Genomic DNA, 25,460 nt, shown 5'->3' with positions numbered 1-25,460 from the left:
TAGCTATAGCGAGTAGTCTTTGAGTTGTATCTTTCATATCGTTTGTTGGTTTAAATCGCTTGTAATATAACATAATAGTTCTTTTATCGACATTTGATTATTACTATCCTCGGGCAACCGAGATGGTAACGCCCTTATATGCTAAGGAAGGCCTAGTTAAGGCTCCTCTGAATATGGGGGTGTTACAAAGACATCAGAAGCAACACCTCATGAGTGTTCAGTTTACTGATATCCGGTCTATCATAAAGGAGGTTCGAGAGAGAACATAGAAAGATCCTCAATGTAACATGCTGAACATCATTAATCAGCATGTTGCTTGAGGTGGGAGCTGGTTTGCCGGTAATACAAGGCATTAGGCGCCAGACACCGCACTCAGCAGGAATATCAGTGATGGAATCCTTGGGAGGCTTGGCCAACCCAAGGTGAGAAGCAAAAAGGTCCATAGTAAGCAAGAAACTAGTGTTCATCAACCGAAACTCAACGGTTTGGGTAGCTGGGTCATAACTAAAGGAGCTCATAAACTCCAGAGTAAGAAAAGGGTAGGAATGTTTCCTCAGCCGGTACAACCCCGTAAAGCCCAAGGTCTCAAATATGTAACGGACATCCGTCTCTATTCCCAAATCAGTCAGAAGTGTGGTATCCACACACCTCGTTGGCCTCATTTTGCGTTTTTGCAAAGCTACAAAACGCTCGCTCTGTTTAAAATCTACAAACATAACCGCAGGGTACTCCGGTACCGCGGGTACCACGGGTCCACTCCCCTCCCCAGTCTCAGGCTGTGAAGCCCTGCCCCTTTTGCTTTGTCGGGTCCCTATGTTCAGTCTCGGCATTTGTTTTAGCATATAACTTAAGCAACTTGCATAAACATGTAAAGCATATACTTCATGCAATTGGACTTTACATACTCATCTAGGTACACAATTCACCAACAAGTTCCCAATTTGATATATATAACCTCAGTTTATGGTAATTCAGACGATCTCCATAGTTGAATGATTTAGCATGATAACACCATTTACCAAACCAGTTCGGATATTATGTATTGACTCAATACGCTATTTCATATAATTACTTAACATCATGTGAGACATTCATATATACTCATAGGAAAGAAATTTGAACATATCATCATCAACTTTCAATATTGGAAACAAACAACCCAAGTAAGCTTGTCAGACGGTCTCTACTGTTGTAAAGATTTTGACATATTCACCATCAATTAACATCACTACCATCATATTGCAGTTTATCCCTTACCTAAAAATTCATATTCAATACCAAATTTCAAATATAGGAGACGAATTTCAATTTGGGGCACTTTTAAGACGGAGTTTTAAGGCAAGCTTTAAGACGAAAATCACCAAAATCCAACTTCCAACAAGGTATACACAACATGTAGTACTCAATTTCTTCATCAAACATGTAGAAAACAATCAATCAAAACTTTGATTTTTGTAACCCTAGAAAAATTCGGCCCCAAAATTGGCAATTTCTAGTCTATTATACAGCAATTAATCACCAACATTCATGAAAGGGAAGCATGTGAATCATATTTCAGCAATTAAAAGCAACAAATTGATCATATGTATCGAAATTTCAGATTATACAATCATCCCAACAATTTAAAGGCATAAAAACATGTAAATAGGGAAGAAACCATACCTTGATTAAGTAGTAAAGTAAAAGAATGCAAACAAATAAGAAGAAACAACCCAAATCCGTCACCACACTACCAAGTTATGAGAGCTTATGAGGGTTTTGAGAGCTTAGGTTTCGAAATAAGAAGAAGGAATGAGAAGAATAGGAAGAATTAGGGATTTTAAGAAACCCGTAAGAATTCACTGTACAGTAACCTACTCGATCGAGTGTCTAAGGTACTCGATCGAGTGCCCTCTACTCTATCGAGTAGGCGCTATTTCGTCGAGTATCTGCAGAAAATCTCCACATCCCGATGTCATAGCTTCCTAACTAGATCGGGTGAGGCCTACTCGGTTTAGTAAGCACTCGCACTCGGTCAAGTATAGTTAAGTACTCGGTCAGAAATACGAAGTAAATAGATGGTCCCTGCAAAAACAATATCGCGTGTCGATTCCAAACTAAGTTCAGAATTCGCCACTAGTTATCATACCCGTTCACGTATTACCATTATTACTCAAGCATACCATATCGTCTCAACAATTAAGGCTTATGTCATACTATGCCACAACAAATTACCCAACTCGGTTTACCTGCTACCGAGTCATTCATAAGTATAATCACGTCATCATACCTTACTTAAACTTATCTTACCACATTACTACCAAACTCGTGTTCACTTCAACATGAAACATATGATTAACGAGAATTCATTATTTCATATGTCATAAAGATATAATGTATACTCTACATAGCAATTTAAAGCTTATCATGTTCAAACTCAACACAAACAAAGTTTTACTACCCAAATCGATCGTCACGCAGCGAAAAGTTTCAACTAATAAACAAGGCTTATACGCATTACTATATGTTATGTCTCATATTATAACTTAACACTTCCTTAACCATCCTCACTGTAAATACGGTAGGGCTTATAAACTCGTATATGATTAACGTTATTAACAATCCTGAAGCAAATACCAACACGATTACTATTCATACCATAGCATACACTTCCACATTTTCACCACTCTATCAAATATACCCTTGCCACGTTTCTCATAATCATCGTATAAGCCCACTAATCATGCCAATTCCTCATTATACACCATCCAATCGCAACTACTATGCCCATCTCTACGTTAGCAAGGACTCAACCACAAATAACTCCGACACAACAAACATATACATCACGTATATACACACGGACTCCACATTCCCATACCCTGTGACTGGCTTAAGTATCATGGGGCCAAGATTTTGAAATGAGGGTGCCTACTCACCCAAAATATAGCATCAGTGGGACTCCCATTATACATACACCAGGTTCATTTTATTAGACTCCCTACGTTCATTAAGTTTATTTGTTACAGGTTCCAAAGTCGTCGCTCTGATACCACTTTGTAACACCCCCATATCCAGAGGAGCCTTAACTAGGCCTTCCTTAGCATATAAGGGCATTACCATCTTGGTTGCCCGAGGATAGTAGTAATCAAATGTCGATAAAAGAACTATTATGTCATATTATAAGTGATTTAAAACCAACTGATGATATAAAAGATACAACTCAAAGACTACTCGCTATAACTATCAAATCTCGTGAAGACTCATCTCTGCCCGGACTCCAGCTATCAACGATATCAACACCTGCTAAGACAGACTGCTCACCTTAAGGGATCACGGCAGACACATAAAACAACAAGAGAACCACACAAGGTCAGTATTGAGATAAGATACAACAATGCCAACATCACCTAACAATACAATACAACACAATCAGTCACATACAAGCACACCCACACCGATCAATCTCCGTCACCGACTGTCCACTGGACCAACCTTGCCAGTGGGGGATCACAGCCGTACCCACAAAATCCCCGCTCATCATACCGAGCGATAACCCTGTCCCATTAATGTGCACATCCCCTTCCGTGGTGGGTTCCACGAAGGGCGAAACTAGGGCGTGAAGCCACTCCCGCAATTGACTCCACTCAGCCGAGAACGTATCTCGAGAACCAGAGACAAACAATCACAACCATCACCAAAAATCAATCAACAACCGTCAATACGAATACGACAATACACAAGAACCACAACAACCGACACACTAGACCATCTACAAAAACTGAGTAGGCGAACCTACCTTTAAGCAACTGTAACCAATCCATGCCAACATATGACGTATCCAGCAATCAAGCAAAGCCTATAACCACAACACAATCATCTATTACTACCAAGGAAACCCTAACTGCAAAGACAAAGATACGGATGATGATGACGACATACCTACAAGGAGAAACCTGGCAAAAGACCGCTACCCGACTCAAGCTATGCTCTCCTAAGGCACAAGGACCTTCAAAAGGCTTCCATGGAGGTTTTATGGTGAAGTTAAGGGAAAGAGGCGACTAAAGGATAGAAGGAATAAGGGGGAAATGATTTGCGGATTTAATAAATTGCGATTAAAAACCCTCGCTGAAAACTCGATACTCGATCGAGTACCCCACATACTCGATCGAGTGACCCCCTACTCGATCGAGTAACCACGCTACTCGATCGAGTAGCCTCTAATCTATCGAGTACCTCGCTTAACTCACAACCTAAGGTAAACTGGCACGCACTTCTAAGGAGTATACCGCTCCCAAGGTCAGTCAACGTTGGTCAAAGGGTCTCTAAAAGGGCGGGTATTACAGCAGTGTTTATGGATTTGATGAAGCGGGTCTTCAGTCAGTTTTTTGATCGGTTTGTGGTGGTCTTCATTGATGATATCTTAGTCTATTATAAGACCAAGGAGGAGCATGAGGAACACTTGAGGTTGGTGTTCCAGACTTTGTGTGACAATCAGCTATATGCAAAGTTGTCTAAGTGTGAGTTCTGGCTCGAGGAGGTTGCCTTTCTGGGGCATGTGATTTCAAAGAAGGGTGTAGCTGTGGATCCGGCAAAGATTGAGGCAGTCACTCGCTAGGAAGCACCGAAGAATGTGGCAGAGATCATAAATTTCTTGGGTTTGGAAGGGTACTACCGTCGGTTTGTGAAAGACTTTTCTAAGATATCCAGACCTATGACAGCGTTGATGAGGAAAGGGAACAAGTTTCGTTGGGATGAAAGTTGTGAGACGGCGTTCCAAACATTAAAGGAGCGTTTGACCACAGCTCTAGTCTTAGCATTACCTGAAGGGTGTGAGAACTTTTATGTATATATAGATGCTTCAAAGAATGGTTTCGGATGTTTGTTGATGCAGAACGGGAAAGTAATTGCCTATGCTTCTAGGCAATTGAAGCCTTATGAGGAGAACTACCCGACACATGATCTGGAGTTGGGTGCAGTTGTGTTTTCTCTCAAGATTTGGAGGCACTATCTTTATGGGGCGACCTTTAAGGTGTTTTCAGATCACAAGAGTCTCAAGTACATCTTCACTCAAAAGGAACTGAACATGAGATAGAGGAGGTGGATGGAGCTAATAGGGGATTATGACATGGATATTATATACCATAAAGGGAAGGCAAACATGGTTGTTGATGCACTGAGCAGGAAGAGTGTGCGTTCTTTATGTACAACTATATCTTTGATGAGGTTGAGAAATAAAAAGGTGATGCTAAAGACAAAAGGTGATGAGAAAAGATGAGGATAAGATGATGCTAGAGGATAAGATAGGGATACATATGATACAAAAAGGTGATGCTTGAGGGGACTTGACAGTGGAGCCAGATCTTTATGAGGATATTCGCAGTAAACATTCTTTGGATCCTAAGATTGAGGAGTGGACAGCTGGAGTAGAGAAAGGGACAGTGTCTCGATTCTCTATTCATACAGATGTTAGTGTAAGATTTGATGGCAGGTGGTGTGTTCCTAATGATGAGGAGTTAAAAAAGGTGATCATGACAGAGGCTCATTTCACACCATATTCGGTACATCCAGGTGGTGACAAGTTGTATAAAGATTTGAAGAAGACTTTTGGTGGTCTGGGATGAAGAAGGAAACAACCGAGTTTGTGGCTCGATGTTTGAAATGTCAGAGGGTTAAGGGAGAGTAGCGACGACCAGAAGGTAAGATTCAGTCTTTTGAGGTACCTGAATGGAAATGGGAGTCTATCTCTATGGATTTTATAGTGGATTTGTCGAGGAGTCAACAGGGTAACAACATGATATGGGTAATAGTTGATCGTTTGATCAAGTTAGCTCACTTTGTTCCGATGAAAGATACTTGGACCAAGATACAGTTAGCTTTGGCTTATGGGAAACATGTGGTTCGTCTGCATGGGGTGCCTAAAGATATAGTGTCAGATAGGGATACGAGGTTCATATCACGTTTTTGGAGAGAGTTGCAGGAGTTGATGGGAACTACTTTGAAGATGAGTACAGTTTTTTATCCTGCGACAGATGGGAAGACAGAGAGGACCATCAAGACTTTTGAGGACATGTTGAGGGCTTGTGTGATGGAGTTTGGTGGTAGCTGGGAGGATAGGTTGGACCTGATTGAGTTTTCTTATAACAGCAGCTATCACACGAGTATTGGAATGGCACTGTTCGAGGCTTTGTATGGGAGAAGTTATAGGAGTCTGATTTGTTGGGATGATAGAGCTGAGGCAATGGTTTTAAGATCACAGATGGTACAGGAGATGATAGAACAGGTTAAGCTGATCAGGCAAAAGATGAAGGCAGCCCAGGATCGACAAAAGAGTTATGTAGACTTACACCGTCGTGACATATTGTTTCAGGTTGGGGACAAGGTTCTTTTGAAAGTGTCTCCTATGCGTGAGGTCATGAGGTTTGGTAAGAAAGGGAAGATGAGCCAGAAGTTTATCAGACCATATGAAATTTTAGATCGTGTGGGTGAGGTTGCTTACCAGTTAGCTTTGTCAGCAGCTTTGGATAGAGTGTATAATGTGTTTCATGTGTCTCAGTTACGGAAGTATGTGAGTGATCCTTCACATATGTTAGAGATGGAGAACATAGAGTTGGATGAGTCCTTTTCTTATCTTGAGGTGCCAAAACAGATTCTTGATCGCAAGGTTCGAAAAATAAGGAATGGGGAAACAGTGTTAGTTAAGGTTCTTTGGTCTAACCATGAGGTTGAGGAAGCTACTTGGAAGCCGGAAGAGGTTATGAGGGAGAGGTATCCGTCTATTTTTTTATCAGGTATGTGTGGTTACGGGGACATAACCATGTTTCTTTTAGGGGGTAGGAGGTGATCGCATAAGGTTTTGGTATGGTTTATGTTGGTTTTGGTAAAAGTTACTAGTTGTTTGGAGTCGGTTTGAGTTTTAGTTGGGAGTTTTATTTTGAGTTTTAGTTGCGTTGTTGTGTCATAGTTGAGTTAGTATGTTTTGTTTTTGTGTATGGGTTGAACTTCGGGGACGAAGTTCTTTTTAAGGAGGGAAGACTGAAATACTACAGTTTTCTATGTCTATGGGTACTCTGTCGAGTAAGTATGTTTTTACGCAAAACAGTAGGCTACTTGATGGGTACTCGATCGAGTATGTTGGGCACTCGATCGAGTAAGGGTCACTCGATCGAGTAAGTGAGTCTTACGGGTTATTTTAGCCGGGTTTTGTTAATAACGCGTGATTAGTATAAAAGGATTCCGACATTCTTTTTAATCACTTTTGCTTTCTACAAAGCTTTCAAGAGAGAAAAAGAGTTACATTGTTCTCATTCTTCGCGTTGTTAACAAATCTCAAGGGCTAGGATCATCGGATTGTCTTGTTCTTTACACCGTTGAGTTCATCGCGTCAAGGGCAAGATTCTTGTATAATCTTTATAATGTTTCGTTGAGTTTGTTTAAAACCATAATTGGGTAGATTTGGGGGTTTTGGATGTATTGTAGTGATTAGATGATAATTATATGAATATGTGTTATATGAGGAGGATTCGTAGAGGAACATTTCTGAGTAGCTGCTGTGACGGTCTTGTGGTTGCTATTCCAGGTAGGGTTTCCCTACTCGGTTATTGTTTACATTGTATTGTTGGTGGTTGATCATTGTTTTTGATTTACATCATATCGGATTTGGTAATTGGTAACTGTTGTGGTATAAAGTGGTTGGTTGTATAACTGTCTGTGGTTTGCGAGGTGCGTCCTTGGATGAGTGGAGTCACTTGCGGAAGTGGCTTCACGCCTTTGGTTCGCCCTCTGTGGAATCCGCCACAGAGGGGATGTGCACATTTAGGAACTTGAGTTATCGCTCGGATGAGATGAGCGAGGCTTAGGTGGTAACAGATGCGGTCCCCCACTGGCGGTGTGGAATACTTGTTGCGATGGGTATTCTGGCAGGACTACACACTTTAGTGTGTAGTCAGGTGTGTAGAGTTATAATGGAGATTGGTTGATTGGTTCGGAATATTGTTTTGCTTTTGTAGTATTGTTCATGTAAACAGTAACTGACCCCGGTTTAAATGTTTTGAAAACTGTGGTGATCCATTCGGGGATGGTAAGCAGTTATTGAGCAGGTATGAGATGATAAGCATGGGATAGCTGGGTTGAATTGCCACAATATGTCTAGAAGTCTTCCGCTGTGTCATAAACATTCTTTTATTTAGTTGGCTTGACAGTTTTGAGGAACAGTTGTATTTTCTTTAACAGTTTTGGTTTTGGACTTGTATTACTTTAAATTCATTTATTAAAGTACGTTTCTATATTGTCTATTTGATATACATTGCCTCGGGTAACCGAGATGGTAGCATTATCATGCCTTAAGTGGTCCTGGTAAGGCACTTGGAGTATGGGGGTGTTATAGGAGCAGGTAGCTTAATGGAACAGCAGTACCAGGAGCCGAGGGATCTGATGTACAAGAAACCAGGCGTACCGCATCCCTTGGAGAAAGCAGCACGAGACAGCAATGCAGACTCCCTCTTCGTGGACGACATAGCCCTCGCTATATTACCCAGAGGATGTGTACCACCAGCCATAACGCTTTATGACGGGACTGCAGACCCACTCGACCACATCAACCAGCATAAGCAGAAGATGATGGTGGTGACCGCAACAGGATCACTGAAGGAGGCCTGCATGTGCAAGGGGTTCGGGTCAACACTATCTGGAGCAGCCTTTCATTGGTTCGTCAGCCTACCTTATAGAAGCAGAACCTCTTTTCCCAACTTAGCCAATGCATTCAACCAGCAGTCGGTGGCAGCAGAAAGCCAGAGAAGCAGGCCAGCGACCTATACCGGATAGTGCAAAGGTTTGAGGAATCCACTTGTGATTTTTTTAACAGGTTTAACATGGAGAAGGTGGCGATCCCGAGGTGCGATATAACAACCGCTGTAGAGGCCTTCCGTCAAGGTCTGCACCAGGATTCAGACCTCAACAAGGAGCTTACCAAATATCCATGTATGACATTTGAGGATGTACAAGCAAAAGAAATGGCAACAATTCGACTAGAAGAAAACTCATATTCATAAACACATAGGCTGCACCTGAGGTAGTTTGTAATTTCGTCACTTTCTTTATACTTCTAGTAATTACTTACTTAAGCGTCGGAGGGCCGTTGGCTATGCCAACGATCAGCCCTAGCAACAAATTTCTTGCAGGACCGTTAGAAGATCATCCTGCTAGTAGGAGGGGTCACTCAGGCTCCAAGATATGTCGTTATTCCTGCAGAACGGGTTGCTCTTCCTGTAGAAATCATTCTGCATGTAGGACAGATCCAGCAGATAACCATGCGAGTCTTTCTTGCGAATCCATCAGCATACGCTGAACCGAACCAAACTCCGCTTGTGTCTTAAGCTTGTCCTCCTTGGCCGCATTCGCCTGCTCCAAGAGCTCAGCGGTCTCTGTCTGCGGTTTACAGACGCTGCCTTTGAGATGAGAAATCCTGTCTCGGGGGAACAATTCCATTTGTCGAGACTTCCACTTATAGCGAAAGAAATTCAGAAAAGGATAAAGCCAAGCAGGAGAAATGGAAAAAGAGAAAATCACCTCAAAGGAATGCTCAGCAGGTCGGTCAACCAAATCACCCAAAGGCCTCTTTTCTAGCACTGATCTAGGGCCAAGAAGTAGCATCTGATCAAGGATACCCAAGTCCCATGAAGAATTGGGCTTGCTAAAATTCCCTGGAAATCTGAGCACTACCTCAAGAGGGGCACCAGCAGTAGAAGACCTAGGTATCGAAATAGACCAAGAAGCAAAAGCAGTCCCAGCAACGGGGGCAGATGGTGGAGCAGACTTAGGGGCTGGATGAACGATTGCAAGTGGAGTGATATGAATAGGAGTAGACTCCGTGACCGAGTCAGTAGCAGCCCTTTTTCTGGTGCTGGATCCAAAGGCAGAAGCTGAGTCCACTTTTCTCTTCTCAACAGGATTAGTGGTACCTCCAACAGCCATCTTCCTCCTCTGAGCCAGAATCATTTCTAAAGTAACCTTAGGCTTAGCAGATCTTGAAATAAGGTGAGCAATCAAGAAGCAGCAACACAACAAATAACGCAGAAGCAGAGCAACATACCAGACAACATAGAGCCTTCTTCCTCTTCTATTTCCCCTACTTCTTCTTCTCTTCTTCAGGGAGGAGCAGAATCTTGTACCAAGTTGGTGAACGTTCTCTAAGAAATTAGAGGACCAAAAAAAAAGGTGAGGAGTTCAGTAGTTGGTTGTTCATTATCTTACTTTGTGATCCTTGGTAGGGTAGAGATCCAGAGTTTGGGGGCAGTGCATGTCGGCTAACCACCAATGAGTCCAAACACCCGAGGATCCAGGAAATATGCGGCAACCAGAATGCTACTGTACAACATTCTTGCAGGTCCAACTACAATCAGTCAGGGCCCTGAACGTACCAAAGCAAAAAGTATCCAAGAGCGAGTTGTCCTACATTAAGCAGATAAGAGGAATCAACTGGAAGAAAGACTACAGACCATAGCTGCAGGAACAAAGAGCACTCTACAACCGGCGCACAATATAACAAATTACAGCTTAAGAAGAGAAAGGCGAGCATGAGCCAGGCTATTTTGCATTCCCTCCCCAACGGAGATGTGCAAGTCATGCAGGCGGGAGGAGCCTCCCTAACAATTCGCTAGCAGGCACTTACAGTCCTTAAAATGATTTGCCAGTAAGGCATTTATAATACTTGAAATTACTTTCTTGGAGTCACACATAACCTACAGACTGCATATTTTGGTACACAGTCTACCAGATGCAACTTTGCCAGGTACCAGGTTTTGCATTAAACATTCTCTGACTCTGAAAATTTAATTGATTTTAAAATGCTTTTCTAGATCTTTAATTTTCGAGGTTGGTATTAATAATCTTAAATACTTTCTTATTTTATTTTTAATACTATGTTTTCAAGCATTTCTTGACGTTGACACTCTGATATTTGTTAGAAGTTGAACACTCCCTGAATTTTCCAAAAATTATTTTAACTATTATTAAATTGTCCTTTCAAATGAGTTCCTATTTGAATGAAATTGCAAACTGATCCGGTAGAATTTGTATTCCCTACAGAAGGCGTGTGTCCGTGGTTAAGCACTTACAACCGGGACAACCAGCCTCTCGCGCTGTATTAGCACCCACGCAGGTCTGGCTCCTCCGACTGACTGGGCAAACAAAGTCCCAGAGCCAGCAATCCAACAACGATGGCCAAACACACAGCGTAAAAGTGGATGCACAAATGAAGGTACGCCAAAAACGGCAGGATACAAACAGTTGATACGCGCTAAATGCGCTACAAACGACTAAACAAACAAACGATAAAACAGTACTCGTGACGCTCGCGACGCACGCTAATGCACACTCAAACGCAGTCGTTCTCACGACACATTGATAGACATTGCATTCACAACATCTAAGTTCCAAACGTGTCTAACCGCTACATAGGTTAGATCACTAGATCATGCATTAGAAGGTCATTGCATACACCTAGATCGCATCACTAATATTTTTCAGGTACCTGCTGCATACTAACTGCATGAGCATGTTCTGCTAGAGGCTCTCAGCACTGGAATCACCCATGGCAACCAGAGGCAAAACGGTAAAGTCGGGAGGAGATTGACCCTTAACATCCACCAGCTGGATCCAGCATTCATCAGCTTCCACCAGTTTCCATCAAATATGGACTCAGCATCTACTAGCTTGACCCAGCATTCAACAACTTCCACCAGCTCGACCCAACATCCATCAACATTCCCTAGCGTCCACCTGCTGGAATATATCTAAAGTCCATATGTTAGGAGAGTCTGCTTTTAGGAATCTGCAAGTGAATATCTGCAGAACATCTAGTTACATGAACTTACTCTTCTAGACCAGCAGAGGCAGGAGAAGCTTGGAGAAGGCAGTTTTGCCTACCTGTCAATCTCACCCCCAAAAGCATCTGCCAGCAGGACTTTACCTTAATATCTACATGACCTTATTTCTAAACCATCGAAAGCGGAGAGACGTAGAACTCTGCCTGCTGGAACAGCAGTGTATGATCTACCGAGAACGAGCAGGCTAGAGGTTTTAGTAGTTTGAAGTACAAATCTGGAGTATAAATCTGGATAGATAGCAGGGGTTCAGAATTATGTCCGATGGGACAAGTAGGTAGACATATACTGGTTCTAGCAGAGTAGCTGCAGCAGCTTGTTCTTGTAGAATAGCAGTAGAGGTTCCAACAAAAGAACAACAACGTCCAGAACCTGAGGGACAAATTTCACTCATCATCTTCTTGAAGCTGAAAAGGAAAATTGGGGGCAATTGTTATGGCAAAAATTTACATATTTTACACTTGATGATGTGGCATCATATTGTTGGTCGAATGGAAATGACATGGATTGATAAGGTGGCAAGAATGAGTCAACTGATTGGAGAAATGAGAGGAGGTGGTACATAAGAGGGGGAGTATTGTGAGTACTCAAAGTCAGCATTAAACACATGTGTTAATTGAACAAGTCAATTAACCACCTCCTACTTAGATGGGGCAGTTGCTACAAATCAGGGGCAAAATGTGGAGGAGTGTGAGGAGCAGAAACCCTAGGCTTGAGCAACTATAAAAGGAAGCCAACAATAAAAAATATGAGATCATCTCATTCTACGCCAACACTTGTACAACAACACTCCCAAGCAATCGATAAACAATACACTAGCAAAATTACCCTTGTATTTTCTAACTTTCGTATTTTCATCTCGATTATAGTGCCAAATTGGTGGGATTCGGATTCCCTCCGCAGTTGTTCCCACATCGGATTTTTCGCGTCACTAAATTCCTCGTGTCACTCTCTTATTTCGTCGCATTTTCATCCGTTCGAACATTCTTATTTATTCCATTCGCAGGCCATAGATCGATCGCTTTAACTCACAAATTCAATTAATAACTCGGTAGATTTTTACCAAAACAGCAAATGTGCGTACAAAAGTGCGAAACTAAATGATGCTGATGTAACAAACTCGTTGTTAGCATAAGATTAAAATTCCAAAACTACCCTTTATAATCAAATAGTTTGAAATTTAAGATTTTGGAGAGAGAAATGAAAATCTTAAGCAATTTACTATTATATACCGGGTGGCGCTGAATTTGAGCGTCACCTGGTGGCGCTATCTCATTATCCTTATATATTATGATGAAATATTGCAAATTCTATACTTATTATAAAAAATAATAGTTACGTACTAAATAAGTAAATTACCACCTTAAACAATAAGTCCCGCTTGTGACCGTTACAAGCTTGTGACCTCTCATTTGCTCTCCCACTAACAATTTGTGAGAAGTAACAAACTTGTAAAGAAAAGTCTCTGTTAAAAATGAAAATTTGTGTTTAATTTACTACAGAGTATCTTTTCATTTGAATCACTTCATATTGAAAAATGAAGCATTAAATAGACTATTAACTAGGTATCTTATTTATTAAAGCAACAACCACAGAGCTGATGCGTCAGCTGTGGTTGAAAGCAAGATTTTTTTAAAAAAAGAAAAAAATAATTTCATCACTCATGTAACCAACCCACGTTTAGATGATATTTCTACTTGGCTCATTAAATAGGTCAATTATTAATTTTACATCATTATTTAACAAAATTTAACCAATTTCTTTGCAGATTAATCAATGACGCGAACATAAAATTCTATATATTGAATTACACTTGGATCCATTGTACTAAGTCTGTTCATGCAACGAATAATAATAAGGTAGATTAATTTTAAGTGAATAAATGTGATAAAAGTAATGAATTGAAAAATTAATATTTGTTACAACTCATTTTAATATATCGAATAAAACAGAGAAAATTGACGTAAACTAAAAAAAACGAGAAAAATGATTTATGAAAGGATAAAAATAAATATGAAGATGTTTCCTTGAAAAAAATCACGGATCTAATTATAAATCAACCGCTAGATCTACATTAATAAAAAAAATTTCACGGATTATATTAAAAATTGAGTAAACATTTACCTAAATAGTGATTGAAATAAAGCCCAAAATAACTTGAAACGAGTGTTAAAATTATTCAAAAAGAACAAAATTAACCAAAGAAAAAATTATAAAAAATTGTAATCGAAAAACAAGGCAACAAATTACTTCAAATTATTTTATTTTTACAAAAATTATTTCAAATTGTTCAAAATAATGAAATTAATAATAAAATATGGGGAAAAAACTTTATGAAGAAAAGCTAGCTGAAACCTAAAACCTGAAAAGCTAGCTGAAACCTGAAAAGGTAGTTGAAAATTACGACCTGAAAAGGTACATTTTTATTAAAACTGTTTGGAAGACTAGCTCAAAAGTTAGCTGATATTTGGTCAAATGAGGTAAATGGACATGGCTTATTATTGTTATCATTTATATTTTTATTATTATTGTTGTGTTATTGTCGTTGGCATTGTTAGTAACTAAAAGAAAATGTAATTTTTTTCACTATATTTGCACAAGTCTTCAACATGTTTCAAAATATCGGAAACAATAATTAAAATATCACGATTACGTAAGGAAAAAAACAAACAGAATATCATCTAAAAATGTATTTCATGGATACGAAGTAAGTTTTCTATTAAACCATATATAAAAAACAGTTAATTAAATTGCACCCTGAATTAAAGTATTGATATTATCACGGACGCTGTTCATTTCCGTAGAAATTCTTTAATTTGGTTTATTTAAGATCATAATATAAAAAATAATAATCAATACATATATATAAAGCAGAAACTTTTCGAGCGATATTAGAGAGTCCAACTATTTTAGAATTCCTAACAAGACTAGATTTAGAAACAAATTTAATAAAATTATCCTAATAAAAGTAGATTTCTTAACATTTTAATAAAATTATCCTAATAAAAGTAGATTAAATTTATTTTAATAAGATTATTCTAATATAAATAGGTGATACTCAAAATACACAATGTAACTAATTATATGGCATATTAATTATAATATAAACATTATTCATATACTATATCGAGTTAATTAGATTTTACTCCCTTTTGAAATTCACATTTTTAAAATTACTCCTGATCGATGCCATTTCGTGTTCACAATTAAGTATATGTGGTCGTTGGTCAATGGTCGATACAAAACACAATTTATACTTCACAAACAACTCTACAATTAGTAAAGAGGCAAGTAAAGGTCGGATCCCAAGGGACGGGTATTGAAATGAGAATTCTTTTGTAACTAGTAGTGTCTAGGGGTGTCACAAATTGGGTTGGTGTAGAAGGTCACTAAACTAAAATAACAATGAAAATAAACTAGCAAGATGAATAAAATAAGGGGTGTAAACAATTGATTAAAAGCACTAGGGTGTCATGGGATCATAGGGGAATCATGGGATATGATCATACAAACATGTTCTCAAATTATAAGCAAGCAATTATTGTTGTGATGGATTGAGTTGGGTTATATCTTACAATCCTAGGAAAGTTTGGGTCCCGGAGCCGAATCGATTAGATTGTACAACACCTACAAGTCGACTTAATCTTTCCTACTCAACACATGCATGGTCTAATGAGACTCGAGTTGGGTTATGTCTTACAAGTCTCATTGAAAAGATAGAAGATGATAGTAAATGCAAGGATTCATAGGCTTAGCATTTCATCAAATATAACATGTGCATGAATTGAGATCAAAACAAGCAAGCAAATAAGATATGAAAGCATATTGATTTAAGCATGAATCATCCCCATGATGGTTTCCCCTAATCACCCATTAAACCCTAGCTAAGAGACTACTCACTCATTATCATGTTGATCATGCTAGCAAGGTTGTCAATCATACCAACAATATGAAACATGATGAATAAATGAAAGTAATTAACAATAATTAAAAAGGGATTAAGAGATTATACCTACTAATGATTCCAATAATAAAGCAAGAATAATAGAAGTACTTGAATCCTAGATTTAGAGGTTGTCAATCTCCCAATAATAACCCAAATAATCTTCAATTACCCAAAATAAAGGAAGAACAAGAGAGAGATTAAAGAACTAAAACTTGGATTAAAACTTGATTAATACTTGATTACAATATTAAAGAGAGATTTGAATGATATTAACTACACTAATTATTGATAAGAAGAACATGCTCCTCTAATTAGCCTAATGGGGTATTTATAGTGAAAATTAGGGAGGATACATTAGGGTTAACTAAGGGCTAAACTAGTAATTACACTTTTTAAGTTGAGCAAGGAGGACCCGGTATTTTCTGAGAGAAGGGCTTCTCTTTTCGTAGCTTGAAGAATGAAATCCGTGCTGTGCAGGAATCCGGGCGGATTAGAGTCGGGACGGCCGGATTTGGGCTGTGCAATCCGAGCGGATTCAGGAGAGGGACGCTCGGATTGTTGAGGGGGAATCCGAGCGGATTCCAAGGAGGGACGCTCAGATTGTTCTGGCTGGACGGGCGGATTGTCTGCAATCCGTTCGGATTGTTGGTCAGCGTCAATTCTTCTACTTTTCTTCCCTTTTCTTCATAAATTCCTTGGGGATTCCTTGGGGACGCAAGGATACTTTCTCAACATTGTTCTTCTACTATGATATGTACAAAGGCCTTCTAGTCTTGTCTCTTCTTGATGCTTGCTCATTGAATACAATCAATTTAGCCTCGTTTTGCCATGAAAATGCAAGATTCTTACTCCTTTCCTACCAAGGGATCAAAATCTCAAAGAATATGCAAAACAAAGAACTAAAGATAAGAAATGACCCAAATAGGCACTAAAAAGCATGGGAACAAGGCTAATTCGGGGGCTAAATATGCGCTAATTATGGTCACATCAAATATCCCCAAACCGAACCTTTGCTCGTCCCGAGTAAAGAGGTGACAAAGACTAGGACCAAAACTAACCTATCCTAATAATAATAGCCGATATGAGACAATTAGCGGGTCTCACTCCGCCCCTTCAACTCACAACAAGACAACCATGAGGTAGGATGCCTTCTTGCAAGGCAAGGTGGGGCTTGCCAAAATGGCGATACATCCAAACATTAAAGCACACAAAACAAGTAATGGATGCATCTACAAAAGAATAGCCACTTTCCTCATCTAAGTGGCGGAAATTACCTACAAGGGAAGCAGTTCAAGGGTACACAATCCTTCATAGATGCAATTTGTTCAAACTACTAAGCCTAGAAGGATACCAATAAATCACCTCCAAAATGTGTCAAGCTAGGGTACCTTTGTCCTCAATCGTTAAATGCTTTTGTCAAGAGTAGACTCCCTATGGTGTTAGAAACACTGGAGGATCGCGGAATTCCCCCTCTTGCCTAGACAAGAAGAAGGGTCGTCCCCTCTCTACCATGCACAAAAATGGATACGGTGGATAAAGGGATCGATAGATGTTTGAGTTTCACTTTTGGGAGTTTGCTTTTGTTTTTGTTTTCCCCCCAATTTCTTGTGGCGTATAACATTTGAGAACACTTTCTTTTTGCCATTTCTTTTTGATTTTTGGCATTTCAACACTTGACAACTTTTTGCATTTCTTTTGAACATTTTCAAAGTCACCCCAATTAGTAACGAGGGTGCCTTGTTTTTGAAGCTTTTGGAGTCTATTTTTGCTCCTCTTTTCATTTGATGCATTTTTGCAAACTTTCTTTCACTTTTCATTTCATTGAACTCAAATTGATTTCTTTTTTTTTTTTTTTTTGTGCCCATTCCCTTTTGTTGACAAAAATATGGTAGAACATGGATGATGGATGTATGCATGGTTTCAAGGGTCACCTTGGAATAAACGGTAGCCAAGGAGTTATCACACCACAAGGTACTCTTGACTAGGCCTTAATCCATGGGTCAAAGGATACTAGCATGACACATCCTAGGGTGTTTTACAAGTATTCTAACAAGCAAAGTCTTAAGAATAAAAAGCATCTACTAGGGCCTATATACACTTGTCAAGCTTCCCAAGTAGACGGTTTCGCAAAATTTTTCTAACATGCAAACTACATGCCATGATGTAACTAGCATATAAACATCCTAATGCAAATGATTCTACCAACTAATATGCCATATAAACTAAATGCAAGTCCTAAATTCACATTGTTGTACCGCATCAATCAAAATAAAGCCACATAGTCATTAACATAAAGAGGAAAAAGGAGATTGGAAAGATCATACCATGCGGTCTTCAATATCCTCATGTCTCGGATGTGGCGTAGTCAATCAATGTGAACAAGGATAAAACAAACACAATATATACAAGACAATATATACAAAGGAAATGAACTTGTTTTTGGATTTTTCAATTTTTCAAATTTTTATGGTTTTTGAAATTTTTCAATTTTTATGGGTTTTTGAATAAGAGTTAAATGTTAGAATTCCCATCCCCACACTAATATGGGCATTGTCCTCAATGGCCAAAATGATGGAAATTATGCAAAGATGATGCATGATTTCTATACTAAATGTGGTTCTATACTAAGCTACACTACATGATGCATGGTTTTTGTTATGACGGAGAGGATAATTTAGATTACCTCCCATTGTGTATGCATCAACTTCCCCAAACCAAATAAGACACTATTGCTAATGTCAAAGCATTGGGGTAGTTCATGCACACACTATGCTATGCATGAAACTAGATTGTCATTTTGGATTTTACAAATGGGAACAAAAAGAACACCTCAATGGTACCGAGGTGTGAGTCCTTTGATGTTGCTAGGACTAAACCAACAATGATTAAAATAAAATACAAAGAGATATAGACACAAACTTCTTTTCATGAAAAATTAAGATAAAGAGAAGAGATGAGAGAACTTCACTTGAACTTAGGTGGCCGCTCATGCTTGCTCCACCTAGTGATGAAGTAGTCTCCTAGGCATCCGCATCATCTCCCTCTATATCGCTATCCCAAATATCCTTTGAAGCATCACTTAAACTTGGATCCATGAATTCATCTTCACTCTCAAGCTTCACCGTATCACCTCCACAAGAATCCCCACTTTCTTCCCCTTTGCGTCCGTTTGCCCCTTCATTAGCCTTCTCCGAGTTGGGAAAGAGCAATTCTATTTGAGCCCATGAGGGGAAAGCTCCTTCCTCACTAATCCGTCCTTTTTGAGCCATCTCATAGTATTGGGGGTAAAGAGAATAATAAGTGTCCACGGAGGTCTCATATTGACGGTAGTGTAAATCTTGCAAAATTCCCGTGACAAAGTCGTCACGGGGGAGGATGAAGGGATTTGGATGGTTATATGGTTGGTAGGGAAAGGGGTAAGGAGGCACTTTTATCCTCTCATTTTGAGTTTGTTGTTCTTGTTGTGGTGGTGGATTTTGCGGAGGTGGAGTTTGCCTTTTTTGACTTGGGATGAGGTAGGAGGGCATTGGGGACAAGCTTCCTCTTCTTGGGGAGACCCGAGGTAGATCATGCATTGGGAGATAGAGTGGATCGCTCCCTTTTGTCAACCACTTTATCCTCTTATCAACCCCCTCAAGGGTTATCCAATGGTGTTGGACGACAAGTAGATCTTCATTAATTCTTGTTCCCCCCGTAAGTGGAGTGTACTCATTGTTCTCATTGAACCTTGGGTTGAAGTGCTTTGCAAGTCTAGTTATGAGTCCACCATTCACTATGTGCTTCATTCCATCATCATCCCCATTTCTAAACCTTGCCCACTTCTCTAGCAAAACTAGAGGTGCATTGAAGTGATACCTATCTCTCCCTTGAATGTTGAGGTATGATTCTATAAATACAAGGTCCAATTGGTTGACAATGGCCGGATCACGGCGGGCGAAAAGAGTACCCGAAAGAAATCTATATGTAAGCCTCAAGATCGGGTTTTGGATGTGAAAAGCAAGACACTCTTTGGTAAGAATGAAATCCCGGCCCGTCATGGCCCTCCACAATGGTGCAACATTATACTTTTTGGGCTTTGATGTTCGGGTAGGCGAAACATCAAGTCCGAACACATTGGCAAACTCGACAAGGGTCATCATCCTAGAAACATTTTCTAACCGAAACTCTATGCATATCACTTTGTTTACGGTTGTGATCTTCAAAAAGCTTAAGAATTCTAGCACAAGGGACCGATAGGTTGGTTCATACATGCGAAAGAGAGTCGAAAGACCAAAAACCTCAAAGAGTGCTTCTACTTGGTGAAAAATTCCAAGCTTTCTTAAGGTATCATGACAAAGAAATTTAGTGGGAAGAATATTCTTACTTAAGAGTCGGTGGAAGACCAATCGCTGCACATCATCAAGGAATTCCACATTCGAGAAATCATCGAGCCTTGTGAGATCTACAATCTCTACATGTTCCCTTCTAATGGTGTTGAGATGTGAGGTAGAGGAACTTCCCATCATCCTTGGTCTTCTTGCACTTCTAAAGGAGGATCTCCTTGGTGCCATTCTTGCTTCTTTTGTTGGGTTCTTTTGATTTGAAGATTTGCTAAGGATGTTCCTTGTTGATTGAGAATTGGAAACCCTAGAAAATTGGGGATTTTTAATTTTGAGAGCAAAGAGAGTGATTTGGATATGTATGGGAGTCATAAGGAGGTGGGTTTTATAGGGTAAGTGGAAGGAATAGTGATGTGGCATTATATGGGTGGTGGGGTGTATTTTAATTGGAAAAAGTCGGGTCGAGAAAAAGTGGGAGGAGACGAGCGGATTCGGAGGGAAGACGATCGGATTCCTCCTTCGCGAGACGGGCGGATTCTGGGCAATACGCCCGGATTCTGCCACAGAGTGAAATTCCAAAAATTTTGTCGCCACAAGACGGGCGTCCCGAGCGAGAGACGCTCGGATTCTTCAAGGGTTGGACGGGCGTCTTATTGAGAAGACGGGCGGATTCTTCGACAGAGATTTTTCTTGAAATGCACAGGCGGAGAGACGAGCGTCTTTCCACAAATCCGGCCGGATTCAACCAGACGGGCGTCTTCTTCCATAGGACGCTCGGATTTTCAAACATGCCCGAAACCTTGATTTTTCGACACATTTGGACGTGCGGTTTTCTCCTAGACGTCCGGATTCGGCCAAGACGGCCGGATTCCCGGGAATCCGCTCGGATTCTGGCTGCGAGCTTTGACCCTTTTTTTTTCTTCTTTCTTTCAATGCATCCCCACACTTAGGAATTTGCTCCTTCCTTCATTCAAAAACTTGTTAGTAACCCTCCCTCACTTACGCTCATGAAAAGAGTTTATGACATTTATTAAAATAAAAGCAATTAAATAATAAATACAAGTTAGAGGGTTAGTATATTTACAAATGGTGGTTTAGGGAGGACTCCACCAAACTCTCCCTTAGATGGTCCTTTCAAGGGGGAGGAGGCCCGAGGTAGGTAGCCTCGACCTCTCCAATGAATGCTCCTTCATAGTATGGCTTCAACCTTTGACCATTTACCTTGAACTTGCTTCCATCTTTCGCCTTGAGTTCGAAATCTCCATATTTTCCAACTTCGGTTATCACATAGGGACCCATCCATCTAGAGTTCAACTTTCCGGGAAAAAGTCGGTAGCGGGAATTGAATAGAAGGACTTTGTCTCCCTTGTGCAAGGCCTTTTGTCGAATTCTTTTGTCATGAAGTAATTTTGTTCTTTCTTTATAAATCTTTGCATTCTCATAGGATTGTAGTCGGAATTCTTCCAACTCTTGGATTTGAATCATCCTCCTTTGACCGCTCAATTTGAGATCAAGATTGAGTGCTCGGATTGCCCAATAAGCTTTATACTCCAATTCTATTGGCAAATGACATGCTTTTCCATATACAAAATTGTAGGGGGAGGCTCCTATGGGAGTCTTGTAGGCCGTCCTATAAGCCCAAAGAGCATCATCAAGCTTTGTGCTCCAATATTTCCGAGTCTTGTTCACAACTTTTTCAAGGATTTGTTTGATCTCTCTATTTGAAATTTCCACTTGACCGCTTGTTTGAGGATGATATCCCAAGCCGGTTCGATGTTGGACACCATATTTGGTCAAAAGGGATGCAAGCTTTTTCTCATGGAAATGTGTTCCTCCATCACTAATGATAGCTCTAGGAACTCCAAATCGTGGGAAAATGATCTTCTTGAAAAGCTTGGTGACCGTTTTCGCATCATCATTTGGGGTGGCAATTGCCTCCACCCACTTTGAGACATAATCGACGGCCACAAGGATGTACTTGTTCCCATTGGATGTCACAAAGGGTCCTTGGTAGTCAATTCCCCAAACATCGAAGATTTCTACCTCTAGGATGCCTCTTTGTGGCATTTCGTTCCTCCAAGATATATTCCCCGTTCTTTGACAAGCATCACAATGAATGATGAATTCTCTTGTATCTTGAAACATTGTGGGCCAATAGAAGCCCGATTGGAGAATTTTTGCAACGGTTCTTCTTGCTCCATGGTGCCCACCGTAGGGTGATGAATGACATCCTTCCAAGATTCCTTGGATTTCCCATTGAGGGATGCATCTCCGGTAGAGCCCATCACTACACTCCTTGTAGAGGTTTGGGTCATCCCAAAAGTACCTCTTCACTTCGAATAGGAATCTCTTCCTTTGGTTGTGGTTCAAGTTTGGAGGGAGCACTTTTCCAACAATATAATTGGCATAATCGGCAAACCATGGGGTGATGTGCCTTTCAAGTTGTGTTTGAATAGCCATCAAGATATCGTCGGGAAATGAGTCATTGATAGGGGTTTCTCCATTTTCATCATGAAACCGGATCCTTGACAAGTGATCCGCCACTACATTCTCGGCTCCCTTCTTGTCTCTTATTTCCAAATCAAATTCTTGAAGAAGCAAAATCCATCTCAACAATCTTGGTTTTGCCTCCTTCTTTATCAAGAGATGTCGAAGAGCACGGTGATCCGAAAATACAATCACCTTGGATCCAAGCAAGTAGGAACGGAATTTGTCCAAAGCATATACAATGGCAAGAAGCTCCTTTTCGGTTGTATCATAATTTACTTGAGAAGGGTCGAGGGTTTTGCTTATGTAATAGATGGCATGAAGAGCTCTCCCTACCCGTTGGCCAAGAACCGCTCCAACGGCGTAGTTTCTAGCATCACACATAATCTCGAAGGGTAACTCCCAATTCGGGGGTTGAATGATTGGTGCCGAGATTAATGCTTCTTTGATTCTATTGAAAGCTTCAACGCACTCACAAGAAATTGGAATTGGGCATCTTTAAGCAAAAGTTGAGTGAGGGGTTTCGCTATTTTCGAAAAATCTTTTATGAAACGACGATAAAAACCCGCGTGACCGAGAAAACTTCTCACCCCTCTAACATTCACGGGAGGTGGGAGTTTCTCTATCACCTCAACTTTAGCTTTATCGACCTTGATGCCCTTTTCCGAAATCAAGTGACCCAAAACAATTCCTTCATTAACCATGAAATGACACTTTTCCCAATTTAAAACAAGACTAACATCTTCACATTTTTGCAATACAAGAGAATGATTATGCAAGCATGAGTCAAAGTCCTTTCCATAAACACTAAAATCATCCATAAAAACTTCCATTATGGTCTCTAGGTAATCGGAGAAGACACTCATCATGCATCTTTGGAAAGTAGCGGGGGCATTACATAATCCAAAAGGCATCCTCCTATATGCAAAAGTGCCATAAGGGCACGTGAAGGTGGTCTTATGTTGGTCATCCGGGTGTATAGGGATTTGGAAGAATCCCGAATACCCGTCAAGGTAACAAAAGAATTTGTTAGAGGCTAACCTCTCAAGCATTTGGTCAATGAATGGTAAGGGGAAGTGATCTTTTCTTGTTGCGGAGTTTAATTTCCGGTAGTCAATGCACATACGCCAACCGGTGATCATTCTTGTGGGTATTAATTCATTCTTTTCATTTGTCACTACCGTGGTACCTCCTTTCTTAGGTACCACTTGAACGGGGCTAACCTACAAAGAATCCGATATGGGATATATGATTCCCACATCAAGTAATTTCATGACCTCTCCCTTGACAACTTCTTGCATGTGGGGGTTCAATCTTCTTTGGGCTTGAATGGTAGGTCTATGGTCGTCCTCTAGATGAATCCTATGCATGCAAAAGTCGGGACTTATCCCCTTAAGGTCATCTAGACTATAACCTATAGCCTTCTCATGTTGTTTCAACACATTAAGCAATTTTCCCAATTGGTCATCATCAAGTCTATCATTAACAATCACGGGTTTGGTCTTTGATTCATCAAGGTAAGCATATTTCAAATTTGGGGGAAGGGGTTTCAAAGTAGGAGTTTGTACCTTACTTTCTTCCTTTGGAGTTTCATTGAGAATTTGCTCCATCTCCATTAAACATTCCATTCTCATAGCATACTCAACTTCACTTTCATCAACCTCATCATATTCAAATCCCATGATGGATTCCTCTTGCTCTTGAGTTTGCAAAATATCCTCTAGGATGGATTGCTCATCCTCTACGGGTTGACATGCTTCTAATAGAATATTATGCACCAACTCGGATTGTGCATGAGTGAGTTCCTTGTTAGCTAGAGCGGCCTCGAAGAGATCCACCTCCAACTCCCAATACATGCTCTTAGCCTTACTTGCTTCTAAGGCTTCTAATGCTTGCATGGGATCCTTGAAGTAGGGGATACTCAAATGGTCCTCTACAAAACAGTCTATGAAATCCATCTCACAAAATATCAAACAACTCGAAAAGTGATTAGAACAAACCTTGAGGATTTTTACTTCCTCAAGGGGAAGAAAGACACAACTAATAACAATAAAAAGAAATCTTAAATCAATTAAACACCGTCCCCGGCAACGGCGCCATTTTTGATCGATGCCATTTTGGGTTCACAATTAAGTATATGTGGTCGTTGGTCAATGGTCGATACAAAACACAATTTATACTTCACAAACAACTCTACAATTAGTAAAGAGGCAAGTAAAGGTCGGATCCCAAGGGACGGGTATTGAAATGAGAATTCTATTGTAACTAGTAGTGTCTAGGGGTGTCACAAATTGGGTTGGTGTAGAAGGTCACTAAACTAAAATAACAATGAAAATAAACTAGCAAGATGAATAAAATAAGGGGTGTAAACAATTGATTAAAAGCACTAGGGTGTCATGGGATCATAGGGGAATCATGGGATATGATCATACAAACATGTTCTCAAATTATAAGCAAGCAATTATTGTTGTGATGGATTGAGTTGGGTTATATCTTACAATCCTAGGAAAGTTTGGGTCCCGGAGCCGAATCGATTAGATTGTACAACACCTACAAGTCGACTTAATCTTTCCTACTCAACACATGCATGGTTTAATGAGACTCGAGTTGGGTTATGTCTTACAAGTCTCATTGAAAAGATAGAAGATGATAGTAAATGCAAGGATTCATAGGCTTAGCATTTCATCAAATATAACATGTGCATGAATTGAGATCAAAACAAGCAAGCAAATAAGATATGAAAGCATATTGATTTAAGCATGAATCATCCCCATGATGGTTTCCCCTAATCACCCATTAAACCCTAGCTAAGAGACTACTCACTCATTATCATGTTGATCATGCTAG

The sequence above is a fragment of the Silene latifolia genome, chromosome Y (genome assembly GCF_048544455.1).
Source record: "Silene latifolia isolate original U9 population chromosome Y, ASM4854445v1, whole genome shotgun sequence".
Lineage (NCBI taxonomy): Eukaryota > Viridiplantae > Streptophyta > Magnoliopsida > Caryophyllales > Caryophyllaceae > Silene > Silene latifolia.
The sequence above is the reverse complement of the archived record's forward strand: the minus strand, read 5'-3'. Positions refer to the sequence as shown.